Source organism: Phascolarctos cinereus, unplaced genomic scaffold (assembly GCF_003287225.1).
Source record: "Phascolarctos cinereus isolate Bilbo 61053 unplaced genomic scaffold, phaCin_HiC Scaffold_5;HRSCAF=322, whole genome shotgun sequence".
Lineage (NCBI taxonomy): Eukaryota > Metazoa > Chordata > Mammalia > Diprotodontia > Phascolarctidae > Phascolarctos > Phascolarctos cinereus.
The window spans coordinates 63,112,870-63,139,930 of NW_027555958.1; the positions used below are offsets into that span (position 1 = coordinate 63,112,870).

The window sequence follows — 27,061 nt, forward strand, 5'->3', positions numbered from 1 at the left end:
TCCTATGTGTTGTATTCCTCCATTTGTTTATGAGAAAGGAACTGTTTTATGCCTTTCGTTGTATGCCCAGTGCTTAGCACAGTGCTTGCTTGGCACATGGTAGGCAATTAACTCACTGATATATGCATATACATATACATACATACATTTTTTAGAAACCACATTGAGTTTGAGACATTATTTAGTATATACACACGTGTATCTATACACATATATGTATGCATGTATGTGTGTGTAATATGTAGGCATGTATATATGCATACATGTTTGTATATGCATATATGTATGCATGATTTCATACGCATTGTTATCCTTTTTCAGCATTAATTGTGTCAAATTTTCAGCATTATTATTCAATATTCCTTTTGCCTTACATAGAAGTCATTTTCTAGAGATTTTTATATTTGTGATGAACTTAGAATTTCCCTTATAGTCTATAAGACTGAAAGACATGCTTTTGCATGTCTAGTAGAGCTAACATTTAAAGTGCTCTCATTTAAATTTCTCTTTCCTTTGATGCAAATAATGCTTTTTTTGCTTTCTAGTAACTGTCACATTCTGTGTTTAAAACCTGTAGACCTTTAAACTCCCATTGCTGAGATCAGCTTGATAAAAATTGATGGAGAATGTGTGTGGTGCCTCCCTCAAACCCCTCTAGAAAGCCCAATACTGTTGCACTCCCCCTCCATCCAGCAATGTCTATAGGAGAGGACCCACCATGCTCTGTTCCAGCCTTGGAGTAGGCCAAGTTGTTCACCATGTTCATTTGATACATTAGTTGTGGCACCATGATCAAATTACTTTAACTTCCTGTGCCCATAGAAAACTTGTGAAGACTTTTTTTTTTTTTGGTTAGGCAATGGGGTTAAGTGACTTGACCAAGGTCACACAGCTAGTAAGTGTTAAGTGTCAGGCCAGATTTGAACTCAGGTCCTCCTTACTCCAGCGCTGGTGCTCTATCCACTGTGCCACCTAGCTGCCCCTGTGAAGACTTTTAAGCGGCAAATTTGCCAGTAATTTGTGTGACTAGAAACAGTTTTCACATGAACAGAAGAACTCAAAGGAATGGTCCAAGAAAAAAAAAATATAACCTGATCGTGACATTCATGAAGAAGAAAAATGAAATTGGAAGCAAGGCTTTAGAGGCCCCTTTACTACATTAGTATCTCTAACATACCATACTAATATTTTTAATTTTAGTGTCAGCTAATTTCCTCACTGTTCATTATTTTTCATTTAATGGTGGTCAACTTTTCCTTATTCTACATTTCTTATAAATACATTCTTTTTGCTACTAATAAGATTTTTATTTCCAAATTCAGTTTTCCTTTTACAACTTTAAAATTCTTTCAAATGATCAAAAATGCTATGGGTTAATGTTATTTTCATATTTAATATTCAACGGCGAGCAATTGTTTTAACTTACATATGAAATAATGGAAAAATAAGCCACTTTTTTATTTTAAAATGCCACATAATTAAAAAAACCCAACTAATTAATGTCACAGTTATTTATTTGTTGGTAAATATTGTAAACTGCATGAAAATGCTTCAAGGGATGTGCCATAGAGGCCTTGCCACTTTTGAAGAAAGGGAAAACCATTGTAGCATTGTAAAACTTAAAGATACCAAAGTTGTAAGGTTATGAAAGATTCAGAGTTGATACATAAATATCCTTGACTATGTTGAATATTAAAGTAGTACAAAAGATAAAAAATTTATTTTTCATTGGTTAATTATTGGATTGTAATTTAATAATCACACCACAGTTTGACTTGAAAAAATTGCTTAACAGTTTAAAAAAGTCATCATTGTAAAATAGCTCAGTATTAGATCCCAAGAGAAATCTCTTAGGCAATAATGAGGAGCATGATTTAAATCAGTTTCAGACTATTATTAAATTGATAACTAATAAAGTTGATTGTGAAACACTCCTAAAATGCATAATTCACATGCTAAATTATATCCAAAAGTATGTGCTCCATGGACTTCTTCCACCCCCCCCATGCCTATGTTTATGGAACATCAAATATCTAGATGAAATTTACCAAAACCGCATAATTTTTTTCGTAATCATCTGTAAACTTGCCTTCACATAGAAGAAACATTTCCTGTAGAATGAACATCCTGTTTCATTCTGAGTTAACTATAATTCTTAACTTTTAAAAACACATTCAAGAAGAATCCAGAAAGGGAAAGTATATAGGTAGGAAGGAAGAAAAGAAGGAAGAGGAAAACAGAGGGAAGGAGGGAGGAAGAAGACTGGCAGTCACTCCATTGAGCACCAAAACATGAACCTTCTACTCACATTTTGGAGTAGAGAATTTGAGTGCATTTTAATGCTTTATAATGTCTCTCCCAACAATGAAAGAGAATCTATTTTGAGAGCTAGATAAGATGATACCAGAGTCTGCTACTCATTTAATCTATTGTAAAGGAAGAACAGATAAACAGACACATTAAAGGTAAGAGGAAAGGTTCCCAGTAAACTTGGCTGAAGCCATGCCTACTCTTTGCCATCAAATTAGGTCATAAGATTCTAGTCATGCACCTTCTTTCAAAAGCCAAAGTATTCCTCAGTTCTTTCCCCAGAGTAAAAAAAAAATCACCTCCTCCTCAACTATAGAAAGTCCAAGTATCTTAGAAATACATTTGCATAGAAGTCTCTCTGTCTCTGTCTCTGTCTACATACAGACACATATAAACATAAAATTTACATAACACAAATATATACACACATATGTACACATGCACATATGCATATATAGACACATATATATATTCATATACATGCACATAAATATACATATACATGTAATTTTGATGAGTTGATAAATCCTCTTCAGTTTTAAGTACATGATTCCTTGTGAGCCATAATATCCAATCAAGTGAAACGTGCTCTATTCATAATAGAAAGCTGCCCCTACATGCTACATAATCATTGCTAGACCAAAATATGGGGACCTTACTAAAATCCAGGAAGATAACATCTGGGTGAATTGTTGAAAACATTTTTCTTTTATAATGGAGGAAGTGGGCCCAGCATGTGTAGAGGGACCCATCAGTGGCAAAGCCTTTATTGGGTGGCTCAAATGGAGGCAGAATGAGCACATTTAGTCTCTTCTCCCTCCACTTTTCTCTAAAGGATACTTTCATTTTTTCCAGGATGGGAAACAGGAGGTTAGGGCCAGAGACCACCATTCTACTCTCCTCAGAGAGAGAAGGGAAGTGGACTAGAAGTACATGATCTGCTCCCTTAAATATTGTTAATCTAGGGGATATGAATGGGTTCAAACTAAGTTCTTATATCTTTGTCATCTTTTGGGGAGCTAGAGGGACTCCAAATTCTATATATATTCAAGCCTTTACCCTTTCCCACAAAATACCAATTCCACAGTGAGCACACATAGCAAATAGAAAAGAAACCCATTTATCCAAATCAGGAGCAAAACAGAACCTCAGAGATGTGCATGTGAGAATATAAATGTCATACTGAAAGAGCTCTCCCATTGTGAGTGAGATACCAGCTCAACCAAGAGAGAGTGTTCTGTCTCATACAAAGGAAAAACTCCCTAAAAATATCAAGAGTAGTAAACTGGGAATGAGGAAGTGATGGAAACTGCTAGCTCTTCTCATACTCCCCCAGAATCTTTTCCTTCAGCAATCTGATGTAGGGGTGACTTTTTCCATCTTCTCTCTCCAGCCAAGGAGGGACTGATGAATACTAGATCTGTCTTGCCTTTCATCAACAGATCATTCATCTCTACTTATAAGGAGAAGGTCTCATATTAATGGGATTTGGAATAGGGGCTATGCTTTTGAAGAGAGCAATAAAGGTATAACATTTTTGTTTGTTTTTGTTGAGGGAATCAGGGTCAAGTGACTTGCCAGGGTCACACAGCTAGTAGGTGTCAAGAGTCTGAGGCCACATTTGAACTCAGGTCCTCCTGACTCCAAGGCCAGAGCTCTATCCACTGTGCCACCTAGCTGCCCCCAGGTATACCATTTTTCAAGTGGTCTATAAACTTCTGTCTAGGTCAGAAAGTAAGATGCCTCAAGGAAGAATATTATCAGAGAGCACTGGACTTGTAATCAATAAAGATTGGTTTGAATCCTCTCCCACCTTCCCTCCACTAATGACTACCTCTGTGATCTTAATCCAATTTCTCCTCCTTTGTGTAGCTTAGTTTCCTAATTTCTAAAATGAAAGATTTGGATCAGATGATCCTTAGAGTACCTTCCATCTTAAGATACCAAGAAGTAGCTTCCAAATTCTTATAGTATTAAAGGATATGTGACTAAAATCAATTTACATGTTTAACATTCAGATCACAGTGCCACTGTAGGCATATAATTACTATGTTCTCCTTTTCAAATATTTCAAATTAGAGGAAAGCTAAAAAAAATAAAAACTGTATCATAATATAAAGGCCTACTTTATTTGTCTTTCCTGTTTTCTAAAAGTTTCCCTGCTACATTTGCTAATTATTTAAAATATTTATATTCTAATGAGGTTCACATTTTCCCAAACCCATCTGTCTTTCCGTTTGATTTGACATCAATGTCACAATGCTGAAATGGTGACATCATAACAGATGGCATCCATTTACTGTGTCACTGTCATCTAATCTTTAATGTGGTGTAAAGGCAAGAGTAAGGGTGAAAATGAGTGAATAATAGACTTACCCCAAATTACCAAATGACTTTTCCTTCATCCTTTTTTTAATTGTTTATCTCTGAATTCATCACTTCTTTGTTTACTAGTTTTTAAATAAGGATAAAGACAGGGACTAGAATTGTATTTCCATTGCTAACGAAAATAAGTTGAAGAAGATCCCTCTACCAATGTAGTTGGTCACCATTTCTATCTTAAAGTCTTAAAGAATTGCATAGAGTTTTCAGAGGTTAAATAACTCATCCAGGGTCAAGTAGCCATTATGTGTCAAAGGCCAGACTTGAACCTGTATCTTTCTGGTTTTGAAGCCAGTCCTCTCTGTGCAGCATCATGTTATCTGCTGTATATTTTAATGAATTAAAAATCATAATCAAGAGAAAATCAAAAGAAATGGTATATTTTCTTAAAAACAGCTAGTAGGTAGAGTATTGGACTTTGAATAAGGAAGACAAGTTCAAATCTAACCTCATACAGTTATTAAATATGTGAGCCTGGGCAAGTCATTAAACCTCTATATACCTCAGTTCCTCAACTTTAAAATAGGAATAATAATATGACATATCAAAGGGTTTTGTGAGGTTAAAATGAGATAATTTTTGTAAAGCTCTTAGCACAGTGTCTGTCACATGATAGACAATAAGAATGCTAATTTCATTTTATTCCAAAGTCTTAAATTAAATGAGTGGAGAATCCGTATAGATTTTAAAAGCATTAACACCTAGATGGCTCATTTCAGTTGCTGAAATAACTAGTACAGGGCATATGGTAGGTGACTACTAAATCCTTGTTGACTGATAAAAATGAAGTCCTTCGTGCACTTAAAGGAAAGAGTACAATGATAATGATTCAGTGCTTTTGCAGTGTATTATTGACAGAGATGGGATCCTTGAGTTAGCCTATGCGATTCAATAATCAACTTAATATTATATGTTATATGTTTTTCAAGAATGTTGTTTAACTATTTTCCTCAGGGGTTTCAGTGGTGTTTACATTAACAAAAAAATCTCAATAACAAATGATAAGAAAAACAAAGCTTATTATCTTAATGACACTCAACAAATATCTATCATTTGCACTAATAGATTAGATGATGATAATAGTTCTCAGTTAAATAAATACCCCTGTGGTTGAGAACAGATGGTATTAGCAAAGGCATAGTCTACTAGTTATAAAAAACATTCAAAGACTTCTGGCTCTGTCTGTCCTCTCATTTATAAGGTTCTCTCTGTCTTTCTAGTCTTTGCCTCTCCTTCTACATTCTTGTCTTGCTTCAACTGAACAATTTACAATTAAATTAAAATAAAACTCTCATAACAAATATCTGTAGTCCAAAAAACCAAATTTGGATATTAGCCATGTCCAAAAATCTATGTCTCATTCTCCATTTTATTTCCATCATCTCTCTGGCAGGAGATGGATTGAGCTTCATCATCAGAACTCTTGCATCATGATTTTTCATCACATTTATCAGAGTTCCAAAGTCTTTCAAAGTTATTTTATTTAATAGTGCTGTCACCATTCTGTAAGCCATTCTTCTAGTTCTGATCACTTCACTCTATATCAGTTAGTTCTTAGAGGTCTTATCCACTTCAAAGAGAACGGCAATAAATATGTGTACATAATGAACCTTTCCTCTTTTTTTGACATCTTTGGAGTATGGGCCTATTTACTAGTAGCATCACTTGGTCAAATGTCATGCATAGTTTAGTAACTTTTTGCACATATCTTCAAATAACTTTTCAGAATGATTGGACCAAGCCATACTTCTTCTAATAGTTCATCAATGGTCCATTTTCAATCACTTCAACATTTATCATTTACTTTTTTTTCAACTCTACCAATCTGATGGGTATAAAGTAGAATCTCAGACTTGGTTTAATTTAAATGTATTTAATTATTAATATTTTGGGATTTTTTAAATGGATGATTATATTTAGATTTTTTTCTCTTGAGAAGTAACCTTCCTTTTAGTATTTTGTCAATTACAGAATGACCCTTGTTTTTATAAATTTGAATCTGTTCCAAACGTATTGTGGAAAGTAAACATTTATCAGAGACACATTGCAAAGCACCCACCCCCTAGTTAACAGATTCTCTACTATGCTTAGCTGAATTTATTTTATTTCTGTGAAAACTTTCAAATTTTATGTTATTAAATTTGTCCATTTTTTCCTTTGGTAATTTTCTCTGTACTTTGATGGTCATAAATTCTTCCTCTATCCACAGATCAGAAAGATAATATCTTCCTTGCTCCTCTAATTGTTTTAAGATGTCATCTTTTAGACATGGCATTTATCCTTTTGGAGATTATGTTGGTATATGGTGTGAGGTGTGGGTCTAAACAAGTTTAAATAAGCCTCAGTTTTTCAAAAAATTTCTGTGAAGTATGAGGCCCTAGCCCAGTATTTGGCATGTTTGGGTTTATCAAATACTGCTATAGTAGTTTGGTTTGCCTCTCGATGTTGAGTGCTTAAGCTGATCCACCAAATAAAATATTTTAAAACTGGTACTAAACTGTCTTGACTACTAACCTTTGAATAGTCTGTATAGTTAGAGATCTGGCCTCTTTCTTCTCCATCTTATTTTATTATGTTCCATGTGATTTTTAAAAATCATTTGTTCATTTATGAATTATGAACTATCTTATGAATTTTTCTTCCTACATAAAGTATTCCTTTGGACATTTGATTGGCATGACACAGAATAAATAAATTTACATAATATTTTCATTTTTACTATATCAATTTGGTCCATTCATGAGGAATTGGCATTTTTCCAATTATTCATGCCTTTTTAAATTATTACAAAGAGTACTTGGTAGTCTCCATAATACAATTCTTATTTTTATCTTAATAGATAAATTCTCAAGTATTTTATGTGCTCAGCAGTTATTTGAAATGGCATTTCCTTCTATTTCCTATTTCTTCTTATTGGGTTTTGTTGGAAATATACAGAAATGGTGGTGATTTATGTGTATTCCTAAAAATTCTACAACTTGGAGCAATTTATTACTTGTTCCAATTAATTGCTAGTAGATATTTTGAAGTTCTCTCAGTATACCATTTTTTCATTTTCAAAAGTGGTAATTTTGTTTCCTTTTTGACTATTTATATCCTCAATTCTTCTTTTCTCATTGTTTTATACATAGTTTTTCTACCACTATATTAAACAATAGTGTGAAATATACATACTTGATTTGCCCTGATGTAATTGAAACAGAGTCCAGTTTAGTCCTATTATGTAGAATTCTGCCCATTTGTTTTAATTTCACATATTCTACTTGGCTTGATAAGGAAAGTTCCAATTCTTTTTTTTCTCCTTTTGTCAATTTTTATAAAGTTGTTAATTATATATTAGAAATATGCATGCTCATTTTTATCCCCATTTAATAATTTTGAGAGGTATATCATATATGAAATTTTTATGATTCTCTTCAAGTGCCTAAATTCTTTTTTTTTTCTTTTTGGTTAGAATTATTTGGTTCATAAATGGGTAGATAATATTCCACTGCTATTGTAGTTTTGTTGTCTATATAATATGAACGTACTTACATAAAGGTGAAGATCAACATTTACCTAAAACATGAGCACTTCTGAACTGAACCAGTGAGAAAAGTAGGGCTTTTTTTCCCCTTTTCTCCTTCTTTTATTGTAGCTCTGAGAAATGGGCCTGGTGGTGGTTGTTTCTGTTCTGTATTGTTTGTCCTCAGTTTCAGGTACCAGAAGTGATCCCTGTGGGACCCAATAATTCAAGTCATGGCAATCTTGGAGCCAGGATTGTGGGTAGGATGGTGCAGCCATCCAGCATGACATGGAAGTTCTGAGAAAGCAGATTGCCTGAGATGCTAGGTCAATGTGGGTATTTAAGCTGGAAGTGATATTATGCTCTATGGGAACTGAACCAAGCTTTGAACCTAATTCCCTTCCAATCCTCACAGACTGAGGTGATACAGGAAGGGGCAGAGAGAGGAAGATTACACCTCCCATGTGTTAAGGGAATACATTTGTGTATTTGTGATTATACTTTTGGAAGTAAATATTTCTGTGTAAAAGCTAATTTGATAGGCAAAATGGAATTAGGATACAGCAAAACAATCCCCTATACTTGGGTGAATACCATCACCAAAAGCTAGTCATAGACACTCCCACCCCTACCCATCCCCATTCTAAATTACATTAAAGTACTGAGGAATCCGGGGAGAAGATTGAAAATTTAACCTACCTAACTGGCCAGGATCACCTCTGTTACATCTGTTTCTTCTTATAAGTTATTTATCATTTTCTTCCCATGTTTTATGCTATGTATTCAGTGCATAAATGTTAAGTACTGATACAAATTCATTTTCCATGTTCCCTTTCAGAAAAGTGTTGTTTTCCTGTATATCTATGTTAATCAATTTCTGATGATATCTTGACGGAGATCATGATTACTGTCCCTGATTTTTTGAATTCAGTTACACCATAGTGCTTTTTTTCTCTAGCTTCTCATTTTAAACCTGTATGAGTCTTTATGTTTCAAGTCTGTTTCTTGTAAATATCATATTGTTGGATTTTACTTTCTAATCTATTTTGCTAGCCTCTTATATTTTATGAGTAAGTAAATCCCATTCACACTCTTAGTTATGATTGTTTGTATAATTCTATCTTTTATTTTTCTTGCCTTTATTCTTTAAAAACAAGAAATGGGTCATGGGACAGGAATATGCTCAGAGCCTATGCTGTATGATTAATGCAATGAGGTTCCTCTCCTTTGTCTCTCCTTTCTTCCCCTCACAGACATCCCTGATATTTAATGTTTATTTTATTTATTTATTTATTTTTTAAACTGTTCTTACTATTTCTCCCTCTGCCAACTTCCTTGGAACGTGGAGTTTGTTGCTTTACGCCAAAAAATCTCCCTGAATCTACTATCTCTGTTATTCCCCCCTCTTATCTCTATACCTTTCCTTTTTCTTCCTGTTTCATTGTTGAGTTGAATGGATTTCTACACCAAATTCTGTTGGTCTCTCTGTGTGTGTATGATAGAGTAGTGTGTTTTCCCCCCTTCATTTGACCACTTCAGATAAAAATGTGGCTTAAGTGACAGTGTTACTGTACCTCTTCCTTGTTTGTGTTGACATCTAAATGTTTATTCCAATTATGAAAGATAAATTCCCCCTTTCTTATTCACTTTATATTCCCTAGTGTATCATTTTTCTTTCCCTTCCTTTTCTTCTTTTAAAATTATCAAAACAACAAGACTATTCCTGAGACATTCTATCTTATTTAGCTCCCTCTATTACAGTCAATGACTTCAGTTTCTCAGGAGACACTTGAATTATTCTCCCTCTCATTAGAATGTAATTAATTCATTCTTATGCAGTCCTATCTGATTTTTCACTTTTATTTGTCTGCATTTCACTGTATACATTCCTTTCTGTCTTTATACTTCAAAGTTTCTACACAGCTTTGGTCTTTCCATCAGTAATGTGTGGAATTCTTTTTCATTAAGGTTCCATTTGCATTTCTCCAGTAGGATTCCACTAAATTTTTCTTGGTGTGTTATTATTTGTTCTATCTCTTTTGCCTTTTGGAATATTCAACATTCTGCTCTCCTTCATGGTTGTACCCACTAAATCTGGTATAGTTTCTTAGCACTTAAACTATTGATTTTGGCCATGACATTTCTGGGAATTTTCATTTTGGCATTTTTTTTCAGAAGATGATCAATGGATTCCTTCTCTTTTTACTTTATACTCATTGTTATGTAGCTGGACAGTTTCTTTTGATGGGTTTTTGAAATATGTAATTCATGGTGGGTTATTTTCATTTTGTTTGGTCATAGTTTTGTGAAGTCCAATGACTCTTAAATTCTCTCCCCTGATCAGTTTTCTAGTTTAGGTATTTGTATGTGATGTTACCTTACATTTTCTTTTACATGTTTCAATTTTTGATAGTGTTTTAATATTTCTTGTGGTATCACAAAATTATTGAACTTTATTTTGCTCTGTCGTAATTTTCAAGGAGACTATTATTTGGGTAAGATTTTGTACCTGTTGTACTAAGCTGCTAATTATCTTTACAAGTTTTGCCTTCCTATTTTTCACCTTTTTGCTATTTATTTCCTCTTGTGCCCTCATTTTATTTTTAAACTCTTGCATTTTTTCTAGGACTTCTAATTCACTTTATGACCAAGCTATATTTTTCTTTTAAGTTGTGCTTGTATGTATTTTAGGGTGATTCATTTTAGCTCCCTGAGGGAAAAAAAAATCTCCAGAACCAAATGGATATAAAGGAATTCTACCAAATATTGAAGGAAAATTTAATCCCAATATTATAAATAAAACACCTTTGAAAAAATAGTAAAGAAAGAGTCTGACCAAATTACTTTCATGCCACAAATATGTGTTCAATACCTAAACCAAGAAGAACAAAAACAAAGAAATAAAACTATAGACTGGTTTCTTCAATATATAGGGGTAGAGCCAAGATGGTGGAGTAAAAGCAGTGACCTTCTTGAGCTCTCCCCTAACCCCTCCAAACACCTGTAAAAATGGCTCTACACAAATTCTAGAGCATCAGAACCCACAAAAAGACAGAGTGAAACAAATTTCCAGCCCAAGACAACCTGGATGGTGGATTGGAAAGGTCTGTTGTACTAGGCTGGGAGAGGAGCACAGTTCAGCATGGGCCACACAAAGATGGGGCCTCAGTGAACCTGCAGCAGGCCTCAGGGGACTGAATCAATGGGAGCTTTGCCATTTTCCAGACTTCTCAACCCACAAACACCAAAGACAACTTAGATGGTCAGTAGGAAAGATCTGTGACCACGGTGAGAGAGGAGATCTGCCTAGCCCCAGTCCTGGCACAGCCCTGGGGCAACAGCTGCTTCCAGGGCTGTCAGCCAACAGGAGGAGAAGGGATCAAGTGGTTGATCAGAAGGGGATTGTAGGGATCTTTTTGCTCATGCTGAGGCCCGGGTAGCAGTTCTGGGTGGTAATCCTGGGGTGAGTAGGGGCACTAACATGGTGGAACTTGTAGTGGCAGTAGAGTGAGAATCCTCCTCAAAATTCCAAGGCAGAAAAGAGTGCTTGTGGTCACTCATAGACCAGATCACAAGCCAGGAAAGGAGTAAACACATCATTCTTGATCATACCAACTTGAAAGAACTGAAAATTTACAGGTCCCTAGAAGGGCTTCAGAAAACAGCTGCACAAAACTCTAGAGGCTTGAGACAGTACATTCTCTAACACTGGAAGCAGATCCCTACCTTAACTAAGAGTTTATAACTCAAGTAATTGGCTGGGATCATGATCAAACAGTGCAAAAAAGAGTAAGACATAGAATCTTACTTTGGTGACAAAGAAGATTAAAACATACAAGCAGAAGAAGGCAACAAAGTCAAAGCTCCTACATCCAAAGACTCCAAGAAAAATATGAATTGGTCTCAGGCCATGGAAGAGCTCAAAAAGGATTTTGAGAAGAAAGTAAGAGAAGCAGAGGAAAAACTGGGGGAAAAAAATGAGAGTGATGCAAGAAAATGATAAAAAAAAATACTAGTGAACAGCTTGCTAAAGGAGACCCCCCAAAATACCGAAGAAAATAACACCTTAACAAACAGATTAACCCAAATGGCAAAAGAGGTCCAAAAAGAGAAGAAGAATGCCTTCAAAAGCAGAATTGGCCAAATGGAAAAGGAAGTCCAAAAGCTCATTTAAGAAAATACTTCCTTCAAAATTAGAATGGAGCAATTGGAAGCTAGTGACTTTATGAGAAATCAAGACATTGTAAAATAAAGCTAAAAGAATGAAAAAATATAAAACAATGTGAAATATTTCATTGGAAAAACAACTTACCTGGAAAATAGATCCAGGAGAGATAATTTTAAAATTATTGGACTACCTGAAAGCTGTGATCAAAAAAAGATCCTAGACATCATCTTTTGAGAAATTATCAAGGAAAACTGCCCTGATATTCTCAAACCAGAATGTAAAATAGAAATGGAAAGAATCTGCCATCACCTCCTGAAAGAGATCTCCAAAGGAAAACTCCTAGGAATATTGTAGCCAAATTCCAGAGTTCCCAGGTCAAGGAGAAAATATTGTAAGTAGCCAGAAAGAAACAATTCCAGTATTGTGGAAACACAATCAGGATAACACAATATTTAGCACCTTCTACATTAAGGGACCCGAGGGCTTGGAATATGACATTCCAGAGGGCAAAAGAGGTAAGATTGTAACCAAGAATCACCTACCCAGAAAAACTGAGTATAATCCTTCAGGGGAAAAAAAAAAATTGGATATTCAGTGAAATAGAGGCCTTTCAAGCATTCTTGATAAAAAAAAAAATCAGAGCTGAATAGAAAATTTGACTTTCAAATACAATACTCAAGAGAAATGTAAAAAGGTAAACAAGAAAGAGAAATCATAGGGGACTTATTAAAGTTGAACTGTTTATATTCCTACATGGAAAGATTATATTTGTCAGTATTAGGGTAGTTGGAGGGAAATATATATATGTGTGTGTGTGTGTGTGTGTGTGTGTGTGTATATCTGTATGCATGTATATATATATATACACATACTTATGTATGTGTATATATATGTATGCATATAGATAGATAGAGGGATAGATAGATAGATAGATAGATAGATAGATAGATAGATAGAGGGTATAGGGTGAGATGAAGATAAAGAAATAAATTATGGGTTGAGAGAGGATTATATTAGGAGGAGAAAGGGAGAGGTAGAATGGGGTAAATTATCTCATATAAAATAGACTAGAAAAAAGATTTTACTGTGGAGGGGAAGTGGGGGAATGGGAGAGGGAATGAATGAATCTTATTCTCACCAGATTTGGCTTAAGGAGGGAATAATATACACACTCAACTAGGTTTGTAAATCTATCTTACCCTACAGGAAAATAGGTGGAAATGGGATAAGAAAGGGTGGAAGATAGAAGGGAGGGAAGATTGGGGGAGGGGTAATTAGAAGGAAACACTTCTGAAGAGGGACAGGGTCAAAAGAGAGAACAGAATAAACAGAATGTGGGATAGGATGAAGAGAAATATAGTTAGTTTTTCATAACATGACCACTATGGAAGTGTTTTGCATGACTACACTTGTATAACTTCTATCAAGTTTCTTGCCATCTCTATGTGGGTGGATACGGAGGCAGGAAATGAGAGAATTTGGAACCCAAAGCTTTAAAAACAAATGTTAAAAATTGTTTTTATATGCAACTAGAAAATAAGAGGTACAGGCAATGGGTTGTAGAAATCTGTCCTGCCCAACAAGAAAATAGAAGGGGAAAGGTATAAAAGAAGGGTTGGGGTGTTAGAATAGAGGACAGATTAGGGGAAGAGGTATTCAGAATACACGCTGTCTTGGGGTGAGGGAGGGGCGAGACAAGAAAATTTGGAACTTAAAATCTTGTGCAAGTGAATGGTAAAAACTAACAATAAATTTAAAAATATGAAAAAAAGAATATGAGGCTCTTTAGTACTGAAATCATGAGCTGCTTTGGCCACATGTTCCTCATTGGTAACAAAATGATGTCCTGCATATTTGTGAGAAAGTGTTCCCCAAGTTTACCGGGGTAATGCATGGGCATTTTCATTTGTAAATATTTTGCATTTATGTGTTGTATAGGTGAATATTTTTCTCTCCTACCCCAAAAGAAGAATATAATCTGCTTGATGTCACTGACAATTTCATTTTGGTTTTTGTCTTCCTAACAGCCAGCATCATGCCCATTGTTACTATGTTATCTTAATTAATATCTTTGTTTTGAGCTAATATACATACATATATACATGCATATATATATGTATATATGTATATAATTTACACACACATATATATAATTGCAATTTTTAAAAAAATATAATGTTAACAATGAAATTTTAGTAATATATCAAAAACACCATACATTATGACCAGAAGAGATTTATACTAGGAATGCAAGGTTAGTTCAACATTAAGAAACATAGCAGCTTAATTGACCATATCAATAACAAAAACAATAAAAATATGTGATTATATAAGTAGATGCAGGAAGCAGTAGAGCCGAGATGGTAGAAAGAAGCCAAGAAGTTGTATGAGTTCTCCCCAGTCTCCCTCAGAAACAATGTTTAATCAAGACTCTAAAGAGATTCTGGAGTGACAGAACCCATAAAAAGATGCAGTGAAAGAATTGTCCAGCTTAAGATAACTTTAGGAAAGGTCTGCCTCACTTGGGTAAAAGGGGAGTGCAACCCAGCACAAAGAGTGTCTGTGGGACAGCCAGCAGGAAGCTTTTAGCCATAGCACAGATCAGCAACCAAAGCCCATTGGTCCTGGCTCAGTGGGCCGGAAGTGAAGCCTCCAGCCCCATTGCAGAAGGGAAATTGTGAGCCCTGGAACTCCAGAACAATAGGCACAAGCAGTTTGGGCTATCCTAGCACAGTGGACAAGTCACAAGCACCTGAGGCCTGGGAGCAAAAAGTCAGTGATCAAGCCCCTGACCTCTAGCACAAGAAGCTTGGGACAGTGACCCTGCCCAGGAGCTGAGCTTAACTTTAAAAGTCACAAAATAGGCTGAAAAATGAGTAAGAAACAGAAGATAATTTTGACCATAGAAAGCTATTTTGGCAATGGGGAAGACTAATACACAAACTCAGAAGAAAATAACAATGTCATACTGCCTACGGGTCACTCCTCAAAGGGGAATATAAATTGATCTCAAGCCAAAAAAGTCCTCTTGGTAGAGCTCAAAAAGGATTTTAAATATCAAGTAAGAGAAGTACAAAAAAATTGGGAAAAGAAATGAGTTATGCAGGAAAATTATGAAAAAAAGTCAACCATTTGGAAAAGGAAGCACAAAAATTGACTGAAGAAAACAACTCCTTGAAAAATAGAATTTCCCAAATGGAAAAAAAAAGTCCTCTGAAGAAAACAACTCCCTTAAAAGTAGAATTGGGTAAATGGAAAAGAAGTTACAATAGTTAACTGAAGAAAATAGTTATTTAAAAATTAGAATTGAGCAAGCGGAAGCCAATGACTGTGAGACATCAAGAATCACACAAACAAAATCAAAAGAATAAAAAAAAAGAAGAAAATGTAGAATACCCCATTGTAAAAACAACTGACCTATAATATAGATCCAGGCAAGATAATTTAAGAATTACTGGACCAACTGAAGGCCATTATAAAAAAAAAAAAGAGCCTGGACAGCATCTTTCAAAAAAAAATATGAAAGGAAAATGCCCTCATATCCTAGAACCACAGGGTAAAGTAGTTATTGAAAGAATCTGCCTATGACTTCCTGAAAGAGATCCCAAGCTGAAAACTCCAAGGAATAGTGTACCCAAATTCCAGAATTATCAGGTCAAGGAGGAAATAAAATACTGCAAGCAGCCAGAAAGATAAAAATCCAATACATTCATGTGCTATAAGAAATGATGAGCAGGTGAACTTCAGAAAAATCCTGGAAAGACTTGTATTGACTGATGCTGAGTGAAGTGAGCAGAACCAGGAGAATGTTGTACACAGTAACAGACAGGTTGTGCAATGGCTAACGTTGATAGACTTAGTTCTTCTCAGCAATACAAATATCTAAGACATCTCCAAAGTTCTCATGACGGAAAATGCTATCCACATCCAAAGAAAGAACTGTGGAGTTTGAATGCAGATTGAAGCACAGTATTTGCTATTTTTTTTCTGTTTTGTTTTGTTTCTTCTTTCTGATGATTCCTCCCATTGGTTCTAATTCTTCCTTACAAAATCACTAATGTGAAAATATGTTTAATAAGAACATATGTGTATAGCCTATGTCAGATTGTGAGCCATCTTGGGGAGTGAGTGGGAGAAAAATTTAAAACTCAAAAGCTTATGGAAGTGATTATTTATAAATCAAAATAAATTGATAAAAAGGGGAAAAAGGAAACAATCCAAATATGAAGGAACCACAGTCAGGATTACACAAGATTTAGTAGCTTCTACATCAGCTGAAGTAAAAAAAAAGTTGGGGTAACAATCCTGATCTCAGACAAAGCAAAAGCAAAAAGAGGTCTAATTAAAAGAGATAAGGAAGGAAACTACATCTTAAAAGGTATCATAGACAATGAAGTAATATCAGTACTAAACCTATATGCACCAAGTGGTATGGCATCCAAATTCTTAGAGGAAAACTTAAATGAGTTAAAGAAAGAAATAGACAGCAAAATTATACCAGTGGGGGATCTCCCCCTCCCCCTTTCAGAACTAGATAAATCTAACCAGAAAATTAACAAGAAAGAATTTAAGGAGGTGAATAGAATTTTAGAAAAGTTAGATATGATAGACCTCTGAAGAAAATTGAATAGGGACAGAAAGGAATATATCTTTTTTTCCCCCCTCAGGGGTTATATGACACCTGCACAAAAATTGACCATATATTAGGGCATACAACTTTCATAATGATGTGCAGAAAGCAGAAATATTAAATGCATCCTTTTCAGATGATGATGCAATAAATTTATGTGAAATATAAAGGGCCATGGAAAAATAGGACAAAACTAATTAGAAATTATTAATCTAATCCTAAAGAATAAGTTGGTCAAGCAACATATCATAAAAACAATTAATAATTTCATCAGAAAATGACAATAATGAGACAACACATCAAAACTTATGGGATCCAGTCAAAACAGCTCTTCCAGGAAATTTTATGTCTCTAAATGCTTACATGAATGAAGTAGAGAAAGAAATCAAAGAATTGGGTGTTCAACTAAAAAGCTAGAAACAAAACAAAGTTAAAATGCCCAACTAAATACCAAATTGGAAATATGGAAATCAAAGGACAGATTAATAAAAATGAAATTAAGAAAACTATTGAATTAATAAACAAAGCTAAAAGCTGGTTTTATGGGAAAACAAACAGTTAATTTGACTAAAAAAACAGAAGAAAACCAGCTTGCCAGTACCAAAAATGACAAGAGTGAATTCACTACCAATGAAGAGGATATGAAAGCAATGATTAGGCTCTATTTTGTCCAACTGTATGGCAATAAATCTGACAATTTATGTGAAATGAATGAATATTTACAAAAAATATGGATTGCCCAGATTGACAGAAGAGGATATAAAGTACTTAAATAGAACTATTTTCAAAAAAGAAATTGAAGAAGCCACCAATGAAATCCCTGAGAAAAAAATATCTAGGACCAGATGGCTTTAAAATGAATTCTACCAACCATTTGAAGAACAGTTAATTCCAACACTATATAAACTATTTGGAAAAATAGCCAAAGAAGGACTACTGCCAAATTCGTTTTATGACACAAATATTATGCTTATAATCAAACCAGCAAGGGCCAAAACACATAAAGGCAATTATAGACTAATTTCCCTAATGAATATTGATGCAAAAATTTCATATAAAATATTAACAAAGAGATTACAACAATTTATCAGCAGGATAATAAGCTATGAACAGATTGGATTTATACCAGGAATGCAGGGGTGGCTCAGTATTAGGAAAATTGTCAGCACAATTGACCACATAAATAAAAAATAACAGAAATCATGATTATCTCAATAGATACAGAAAAATGCTTTTAACAAAATACAGCACCGTTTCCCATTAAAAAAAATTAGAGAGCACAGGAATAAATGGAGTTTTCCTTAAAATGATAAACAGTATCTATCTAAAACCATCAACAATCATTATATGTAATGGGGATAACCTAGAAACATTCCCAATAAGATCAGGGATGAAGCAAAGATGCCTATTATCTCCACTGTCATTCAATATTTTACTACAGATGTTAATGTTAGCTATAAGAGAAGAAAATAAAATTAAAGGAATTATAAGAGGCAATGAAGAAACAAAACTATCACTCTTTGCAGATTATATGATGGTATTCCTAGATAATTTTAGTGAATCAACTAAAAAAAACTACTTGAAACAATGAACAACTTTAGCAAAGTTGCAGGGTATAAAGCAAACCTACATAAATCATTAAGCATTTCTATATATTACCAACAAAACCCAGCAGCAAGAGACAGAAAATGAAATTCCATTTAAAATAACTATAGACAATATAAAATATTTACAAAGCACTTTTCCACACAAAATCAGATAAACAATTAGAAAAATATCAATTGCACATGGGTAGGCAGAGCTAATATAACAAAAATGACAATTCTACCTAAATTAATTTACTTTTTCAGTGTCATACTAATGAAACTATCAAAAATATTTTATAAACCTAGAAAAAAAAACTAACAAAATTCATGTGGAAGAACAAAAGGTCAAGAATATGAAGGAAATTAATGAAAAAAATATAAAAGAAGGTGCCCTAGTGGTACCAGATTTAAAACTATATTATGAAGCCACAATCATCAAAACTATTTGGTACTGATAAGAAATAGAGTGGTGGATCAGTGGAATGCAAGAAACAGTAATAAATGAATATAGTAATCTACTGTTTAATAAACCCAAAAAGTCTAGCTTCTGGTAAAAGGACTCACTATTTGATGAAAACTGCTGGGATAACTGGAAAATAGTATTGCAAAACTAGGCATAGACCAACATCTTACATTATATACCAAGATAAAGTCAAAATGGGTACATGATTTAGACATAAAGGGTGATACTATGAGTAAATTAAGAGATCAAGGAATAGTTTACCTGTCAGATCTATGGAGAAGGGAAGAATTTATGATCAAACAAGAGTGAGAGACTGAATATTATGAAATGAAAAATGAATAATTTTGATTACATTAATTTAAAAAGTTTTTGCACAATCAAAAACAATGCAATTAAGATCAGAAGGAAAGCAGAAAGCTGGGCAACAATTTTTATTGTAAAGTTTTCTGACAAAGGCCTCATTTCTAAAATATATAGAAAACTGAATCAAATTTATAAGACTACAAGTCATCCCCCAATTGACAAATGATCAAAGGACAGGAAACAGGCAGTTTTTAGATGAATACATTAAAGCTATGTCTAGTTATATGAAAAAAAACCCTCTAAATCGTTATGGATTAGAGAAATGCAAATTTAAACAACTCTGAGGTACTACCTCACACCTATCAGATTAGCCAACATGACAAAACAGGAAAATGATAAATGTTTGAGAAGATGTGGGAAAAGTGGAACACAAATGCATTGTTGGTGGCCATTCTGGAGAGCAATTAGGAACTATGCCCAAAGGGCTATAAAACTGCATGTGCCCTTTGATCCAGTGATACCACTATGAGGCTGATATCCCAAAGTGAACATTAAAATGTAAAAAGGACTCACATGTACAAAAATATTTGTAACAGCTCTCTTTATGGTGTCAAAGAATTTTAAATTGAGGGGATGCCTATCAGTTCACAAATGGCTTAACAAGTTGTGCTTTATGAATGTAATGGAATAATATTGTGCTAAAAGAAGTGATGAGAAGGTGGATTTGGAAAAACCTGGAAAGTTTTACATGGGTTGATTAAAGTGAGCTGAACCAGGAGAACATGGTACACAGTAACAGCAGCATTGCGTAATCATCAACTATGAAAGACTTATCTCTTCTCAGCAATATAATAATCTAAGAAAATTTCAAAAGATTATGATGGAAAATTCAAACCACACCAGAGAAAGAAATGAGTCTGAATGCAGAGCAAAGCAAGCTATTTTCACTTTTTTTCTTTTTTGTTTTGCATGGTTTTTCCCTTTTGTTTTGATTCTTCTTTCAGAAGATGATTGATGTTGAAGTATGTTTAATATGATTACATATGTGCAACCTATATCAAATTACTTGCTGTCTTGGGGAGGGAAGAGGGAACTAGGGGAGAAAAAACTTGGAACTCAAAATCTTAAGAAAATTAATGTTGAAAACTATCTTAACATGTAATTGAAAAACAATATTATTAAGAATAGGTGCAGGAAAAAAGCTTTGGACAATCCACAATGCCATTTCCATTAAAAACACGAGAAATCATAGGCATAAATAGAATCTTGCTATTTTTTCCCACAATGGTCTTTTTGGTTTTTTTTTTTAATATTTTTAATATTTTCCTTTTAAAGTTTGAGTTCCAAATTCTTCCCACCTCCCATTCCTTACCCCGCCCACTGAGAAGGCAAACACTATGACATCAATTACATGTAAAATCATGCAAAACATATTTCCATATTAAACAGGTTGAAAAAAACCCAAGAAAAATAAGGTTAGAATATTGGAATTCATTTGGAATTCACATGTCATCTGCTCTCTTTTTCTTGGGGCATACATTTTTTCTTTATGAGTCTTTTGGCTTTGTCTCAGGTCATTGTTTTGATCAGAGCAGGCAAGTCTTCTGTAGTAGATAATCATTACAACATTATTGGTACTGTGCAAAATGATCTCCTGGTTCTTCTCACTTAACTTTACATCAGTCCATAGGGGTCTTGCAATGTTTGTTTGTTTTCTAAAACATCCACCTTCTCCTTTCCTATATAGCACAACAGTGCTGTACCACTAATATAAGCCACAATCTGTCTACCCATGTCTTAACTGATGAGCATCAACTCAATTTCCAATTCTTTGCCACCACAAAAAGGGCCATCATAAACATTTTTGTACATATGGGTCCTCCTGTGCCCTCCTTTATCTACATGGGACCTAGAACTGATAGTCATATTGCTTGGTCAAAGGGCATGCATAATTTTGTGGCCCTTTTTGTACAATTCCAAACTGTTCTCAAGAATGGCTGGACCGATTCACTACTCCGCTAGCAGTTTGCCAAGGTACCCATTTTCCCCTTAACCCCTCCAGCACTTAGCATTTGTTGTTTCTGAGAGGTGTTAGGTGGCACCTCAGAGTTTTTTTAATTTGTATCTCTCTAATCAGTATTGATTTAAAGCATATTTTTATATGATTGTGGACAGCTTTGACTTCTCCTTTTGAAAACTGCCTGTTTGTATCCTCTGAACATTTATCAAAAAAGGAATGACTTGTTTTTTTTTATAAATTTCACTTAGTTACCTACATATGAAGAAAGATGCCTTTATCAAATGAATTTGATGTACAATTTTTTGTTATCACCTCATTGTCTATGGTACCTTTTAGCATAATGTAGGTTCCCTTATTATGTCTTTCAATTAGGTCCATTTTTTTGCTTTTGCTTTGTCTGAGATCATGAATGCTACCCCTGACTTTTTTTTTTACTTCAGCTGAAGCATATTAGATTTTGCTGTAGTTCTTCATTTGAACTCTGACTGTGTCTTTCTGTTTCAAGTGTATTTCTTACAAACAACATATTGTTGGATTCTTGTTTCTAATCTATTGTGCTATCTGCTTTCCTTTTATGGATGAGCTCATCCCATTCATAGATATTACTGCATCTTTTTCTGCATCCCATTATCTTTTGTTTCTCCCTCTCTTTCTTTTTATCTTGTCTCTCCTTAAAAGCCTATTTTGCTTTTAACCTCTGCCTCTCTTAATCTGCCATTGCTTTTCTCATGGCCCCCTTTATCTTATTTCCTTTTCCTCATATTTCTGCATTGGATAAGTTATGTGGTGTATAAAAATGTAAATAGTGTTGATCTAAAACCAAAAGCAAGCATTACCTAAAATGGGGATAAACTTGAGGCCTTCACAATAAGATCAGGAATGTAGCAAAGATGTCCATTACCACCACTATTATTTAATATTGTACTAGAAATACTAGCTATAACAATAACAAAAACAAATTGAAGAAATAAGAATAGGCAATGGTGAAAAAAAACCTATCACTCTTTGCAAATCATGTGATGATATGCTTAAAGAAACCTAGAGAATCAATGAAAAAACTAGTTGAAACAATTAACTTGAGCAAAATTATGAGATATAAAATAAAAGCAAGTAGACCATCAGAACTTCTACTTACTACCAAAAAAAAAAATAAAACGACCAACAAACAAAGAAGCATGAGACAGAAAGAGAAATTCCATTTAAATAACTGCTGATAAGATAAAATATTTGGAAATTTACTGGCTAAGACAAACCTAAGGACTACATGAACACAATTATCTCCCTTTATTACATACCTCCTCCTCTTAGAAGGGCAAGGAATTTGATATTATTTATACATGTGAAGTCATGCAAAACATATTTTCATATTAGACATGTTATAAGAGAAAATCATAGAGAAAAAAACAGAAAAAATAACAGGATAAAAAATGTGCTTTGATTTACATTCATAGTTCAGTTCATTAATTCTCTCTCTGGAGATGGATAGCATTTTTCATCATGCATCCTTTGGAATTGTCATGGATCACTGTCTTTTTTTTAAAAAAAAGATTTCATTTATTTATTTTTAGTTTTCAACATTCACTTCCACAAGATTTTGAGTTCCAAATTTTCTCCCTGTCTAATCCTTCCCCCCAACCCCAAGACGGCATGTATTCTGAATACCCCTACCCCTAATCTGCCCTCCCTCCTATTCCCATCCCTTCGCTTATCCCCTTCCCCTTCTATTTTCCTGTAGGGCAGGATAGATTTCTGTATCTCATTGCCTGTACATCTTATTTCCCAGTTGCATGTGAAAACTAATTTTTAACATTTGTTTTTAAAACTTTGGGTTCCAAATTTTCTACCTTCCTCCCTTCCTACCTACTCTTATTAAGAAGGCAAGCATCTCGATACAGGTTATACATGTGTAGTCATGCAAAACACTTCCATAGTTGTCATGTTGTGAAAAACTAACTATATTTTGCTTCATCCTATATTGCCTCCAATTTATTCTATTCTCTCTTTTGACCCTGTCTCTCCTCAGAAGTGTTTGCTGCTGATTACCCCCTCCCTCAATCTGCACTCCCCTCTAACATCTCCCTGCTCTCTTATCCCCTTTCCCCCTATTTTCCTGTAGGGTAAGATAGATTTCCATACCTAATTGAGTGTGTATGGTTTTCCCTCCTCAAGCCAAATCTAGAGAATAAGATTCATTTGTTCCCTCTCCCATTCCCCCACTTCCCCTCCACTGTAAAATCTTTTTCTAGTTTGTTTTATGTGAGATAATTTACCACATTTTACCTCTACCTTTCTCCTTCTCCCAGTATAATCCTCTCTCACCCCTTAATTTTATTCTCCAGATATCAACCCTTCATCTTCAACTCACTGTGCCATCTATCTATCTATCTATCTATCTATCTATCTATCTATCCATCTATCTCTCTATCTACCCATGAATACAAATAATTTTTTCCCCTCCAACTATCCTAATACTTACAAAGGACTCATGAGTTACAAATATCATCTTTCCATGGGGAATGTGAACAGTTCAACCTTAATAAGTCCCTTATGATTTCTCTTTTTATCTTCTTTGTTTTATCTTCTTTTATCTTCTTTGAGTCTTGCATTTGAAAGTCTAAATTTCTATTCAAATCTGGTCTTTTCATCAAGAATGCTTGAAAGGCCTCTATTTCACTGAATGTCTATTTTTCCCCTGAAGGATTATACTCAGTTTTGCTGGATAGATGATTCTTGGATGTAATTGTATCTCCTTTGAACTCCAGAATATTATATCCCAAGCCCTCTGATTCCTTAATGTAGAAGCTGCTAAATCTTCTGTTATCTTAATTGTGTTTCCACAATACTGGAATTGTTTCTTTCTGGTGACTTGCAGTATTTTCTCCTCAACCTAGGAACTCTGGAATTTGGCTACAATATTCCTAGGAGTTTTCCTCTGGGAATCTCTTTCTAGAGGTGATTGGTGGATTCTTTCCATTTCTATTTTGCCCTCTGGTTCTACAATATCAGGGCAGTTTTCCTTGATAATTTCTTGAAAGATAATATCTAGGCTCTTTTTTTGATCATGGCTTTCAGGTAGTCCAATAATTTTGAACTTATTTCTCCTGGATCTATTTTCCAGGTTAGTTGCATTTCCAATGAGATATTTCACTTTGTTTTCTTTTTCTTTTTCATTCTTTTAGTTTTGTTTTACAGTTTCTTGATTTGTCATAAATTCATTAGCTTCCATTTGCTCCATTCTAATTTTGAAAGAAGTATTTTCTTCAGTGAGCTTTTGTACTTCCTTTTCCATTTGGCCAATTCTGCTTTTGAAGGCACTCTTCTCATTGGCTTTTTGGACTCTTTTGCTATTTGGGTTAATCTGTTTGTTAAGGTGTTATTTTCTTAATCATTTTTTGTGTCTCCTTTAGCAAGCTGTTGACTTATTTTTCAAGATTTTATTGCATCACTCTCATTTCTTTTCTCAGTTTTCCTTCTATTTCTCTCACTTGCTTCTCAAAATTTTTTTTGAGCTCTTCCATGCCTGAGAGTAATTCATATTTTTTCTTGGAGGTTTTGGATGTAGGAGGTTTGACTTTTTTGTCTTTTGTTTGTATGTTTTTATCTTCTTTGTTACCAAAGAATGATTTTATGGTCTGACTTTTTTTGTGCTTTGTGTTCATGACCCCAGCCAATTACTTGAGTTATAAACTCTTCATTAAGGTAGGGATCTGCTTCCAGTGTGAAGAATGTACTGTCCCTGGATCTTTGTCTTGATCAGAGTATCTAAGTCTTTCACAGCTTGTCGTTATTACAATATTGCTTCTACTGTGTACAATGTTTTGGTTCTGTTCACTTCAGTTAGCATCAGTTCATATAAATCTTTCCACATTTTCTGCAGCCACCCTGCTCATCATTTCTTATAGTACAGCAATATTCCATCATAATTGTATACCATAACTTGTTCAGTCATTCTCTAATTAATGAGCATCCTCTTGTTTTCTATTTCTTGCCACCAAAAAAGCTGCTATAAATAGTTTTGTATAAACTATTGATCTCTTTGGGATATAGAATTAGTGGTATTATTGGGCCAAAGTGGTATTATTTTACATTCCTTTGGACACAGTTCTCAATTGTTCTGTAGAATAGTTGGACTATGTTTTTGAGAAATGAAGTCTTTAATGGAGAAATTTCTTGTACTTTTTTCCCTCCAGTTTTCCTTCTAATTTTGGCTACATTAGTTTTGCTTCCATAAAAGCTTTTTAAATTTCATTTAATCAAAGTAATCCAGGTAAGGATGCCTTCCTCTGCCTCATTTCTTATCTAGCCTTAATCACTGAGTTGGCATTGCATCAGTTAAATTGAGACCTCTTAAACACCTTAGCAAAAATGTCAAGGTCAAACCTCCACTACTTACAAGGCCATCTCCAGTCATCCTGATCTATATCTTGCTACTACACCCAGATGACTCCAGAGGAGAAAGTGAGGCTGGTAACTTTTCACGGCCCTATTTCACTTAAATCCAATTACAATTGACTTGGATTTACTTCCTTGATATCATGGTCTTCTTCGAGAATTAAGGACAAACAATAGATAACACAACTGTATACCTAACCTTGAGGGGAGTTTTAGTAGATAGTTGCTGGCCTCTGTCCTTTACAGTTAATTTAAATTATCTGTAGGTACAGAGTGACAGCTGCTGTCATAACCCTGTTATGAACCTGAGACTGAATTTGATGTCTTACTCTGGGTTGAGAGTGATAGCACAACCTGTCTAGCCTTTGTATGAGCCTAGGTCCTGCATTCATGATGCCAATCTGGGGTCAGAGGGGTGGTACATACTTCTGGCCCTGGTCTGATCCAAGAAAATTTTGCTTGGGGCAAAAAAGTTATGTACTGCCAGACTATCTCTATTCTATACTTCTCAATCTGATCACTGACATGTAGGGCTTTGGGGGCTAGAAATGACTTGATGTAATTTCTTCTTACATTTACCAATTATCAATCAGTCTCAAGTTCTTTTCATATCTTTGTTGGAGCAGTTGTTGGGGAGTAGGGCTATGCTGCTTCTTCCTACTCTACTATTTTTGCTGGACCTTTAATGGCAATGAATTGTTGAAATCACTAGCTGTATTATTATGATCGGGAAGTGAGGATACTAAAAGTAGAACTGATTAGATAGACTGGGATAACAATGGGAGTTATTGTCTCAATTGACTATCAACAACTAAAGCCATTCTACATCTAGATCTAGCAACGTAGATGATACCAAGGTGTATCTGACCTTTGCTTCTCTTACCACCATCACAAATAGTAAGAACCATGCAATATAACTTAATGAAAATAAAAGCAACAAGGAGAGAAGCAATACAATGTCCTTAATGTAGATCTTATAGGGGAAAATGTTCCATTGCATACTTTTTGCATTATGCTAAGTATTAACCATTAATTAAATATATAACAAGCCAGCAATATCCATTCTTCAAGTTTTGTGTAGCTTAACTGTCTATTTGCTATGATTTATCAGAGTCTCCCATTGTCAGAGATTCAGCCAATTACTCTTTACCCCATAATATACCAGATGTCCTTTAATAGAATTATGTCCACAGCACCAAATACACTATAGAAAGGAGAAAAAAATAGCAACCATAAGGAAGGCAGGGAACAAAGAAAGATTACTAATCATGGCTAAACTCATTCCCATTCATCAACACAAAT

The 27,061-nt window shown here is 34.4% G+C and overlaps 1 long non-coding RNA gene across 1 annotated transcript in view; it reads left to right on the forward strand.

Moving 5' to 3' along the window:
- Window positions 1-27,061, forward strand: part of LOC110216758 (uncharacterized) — a 104,128-nt gene that overhangs the window by 31,364 nt on the left and 45,703 nt on the right. The window lies entirely within an intron of this gene.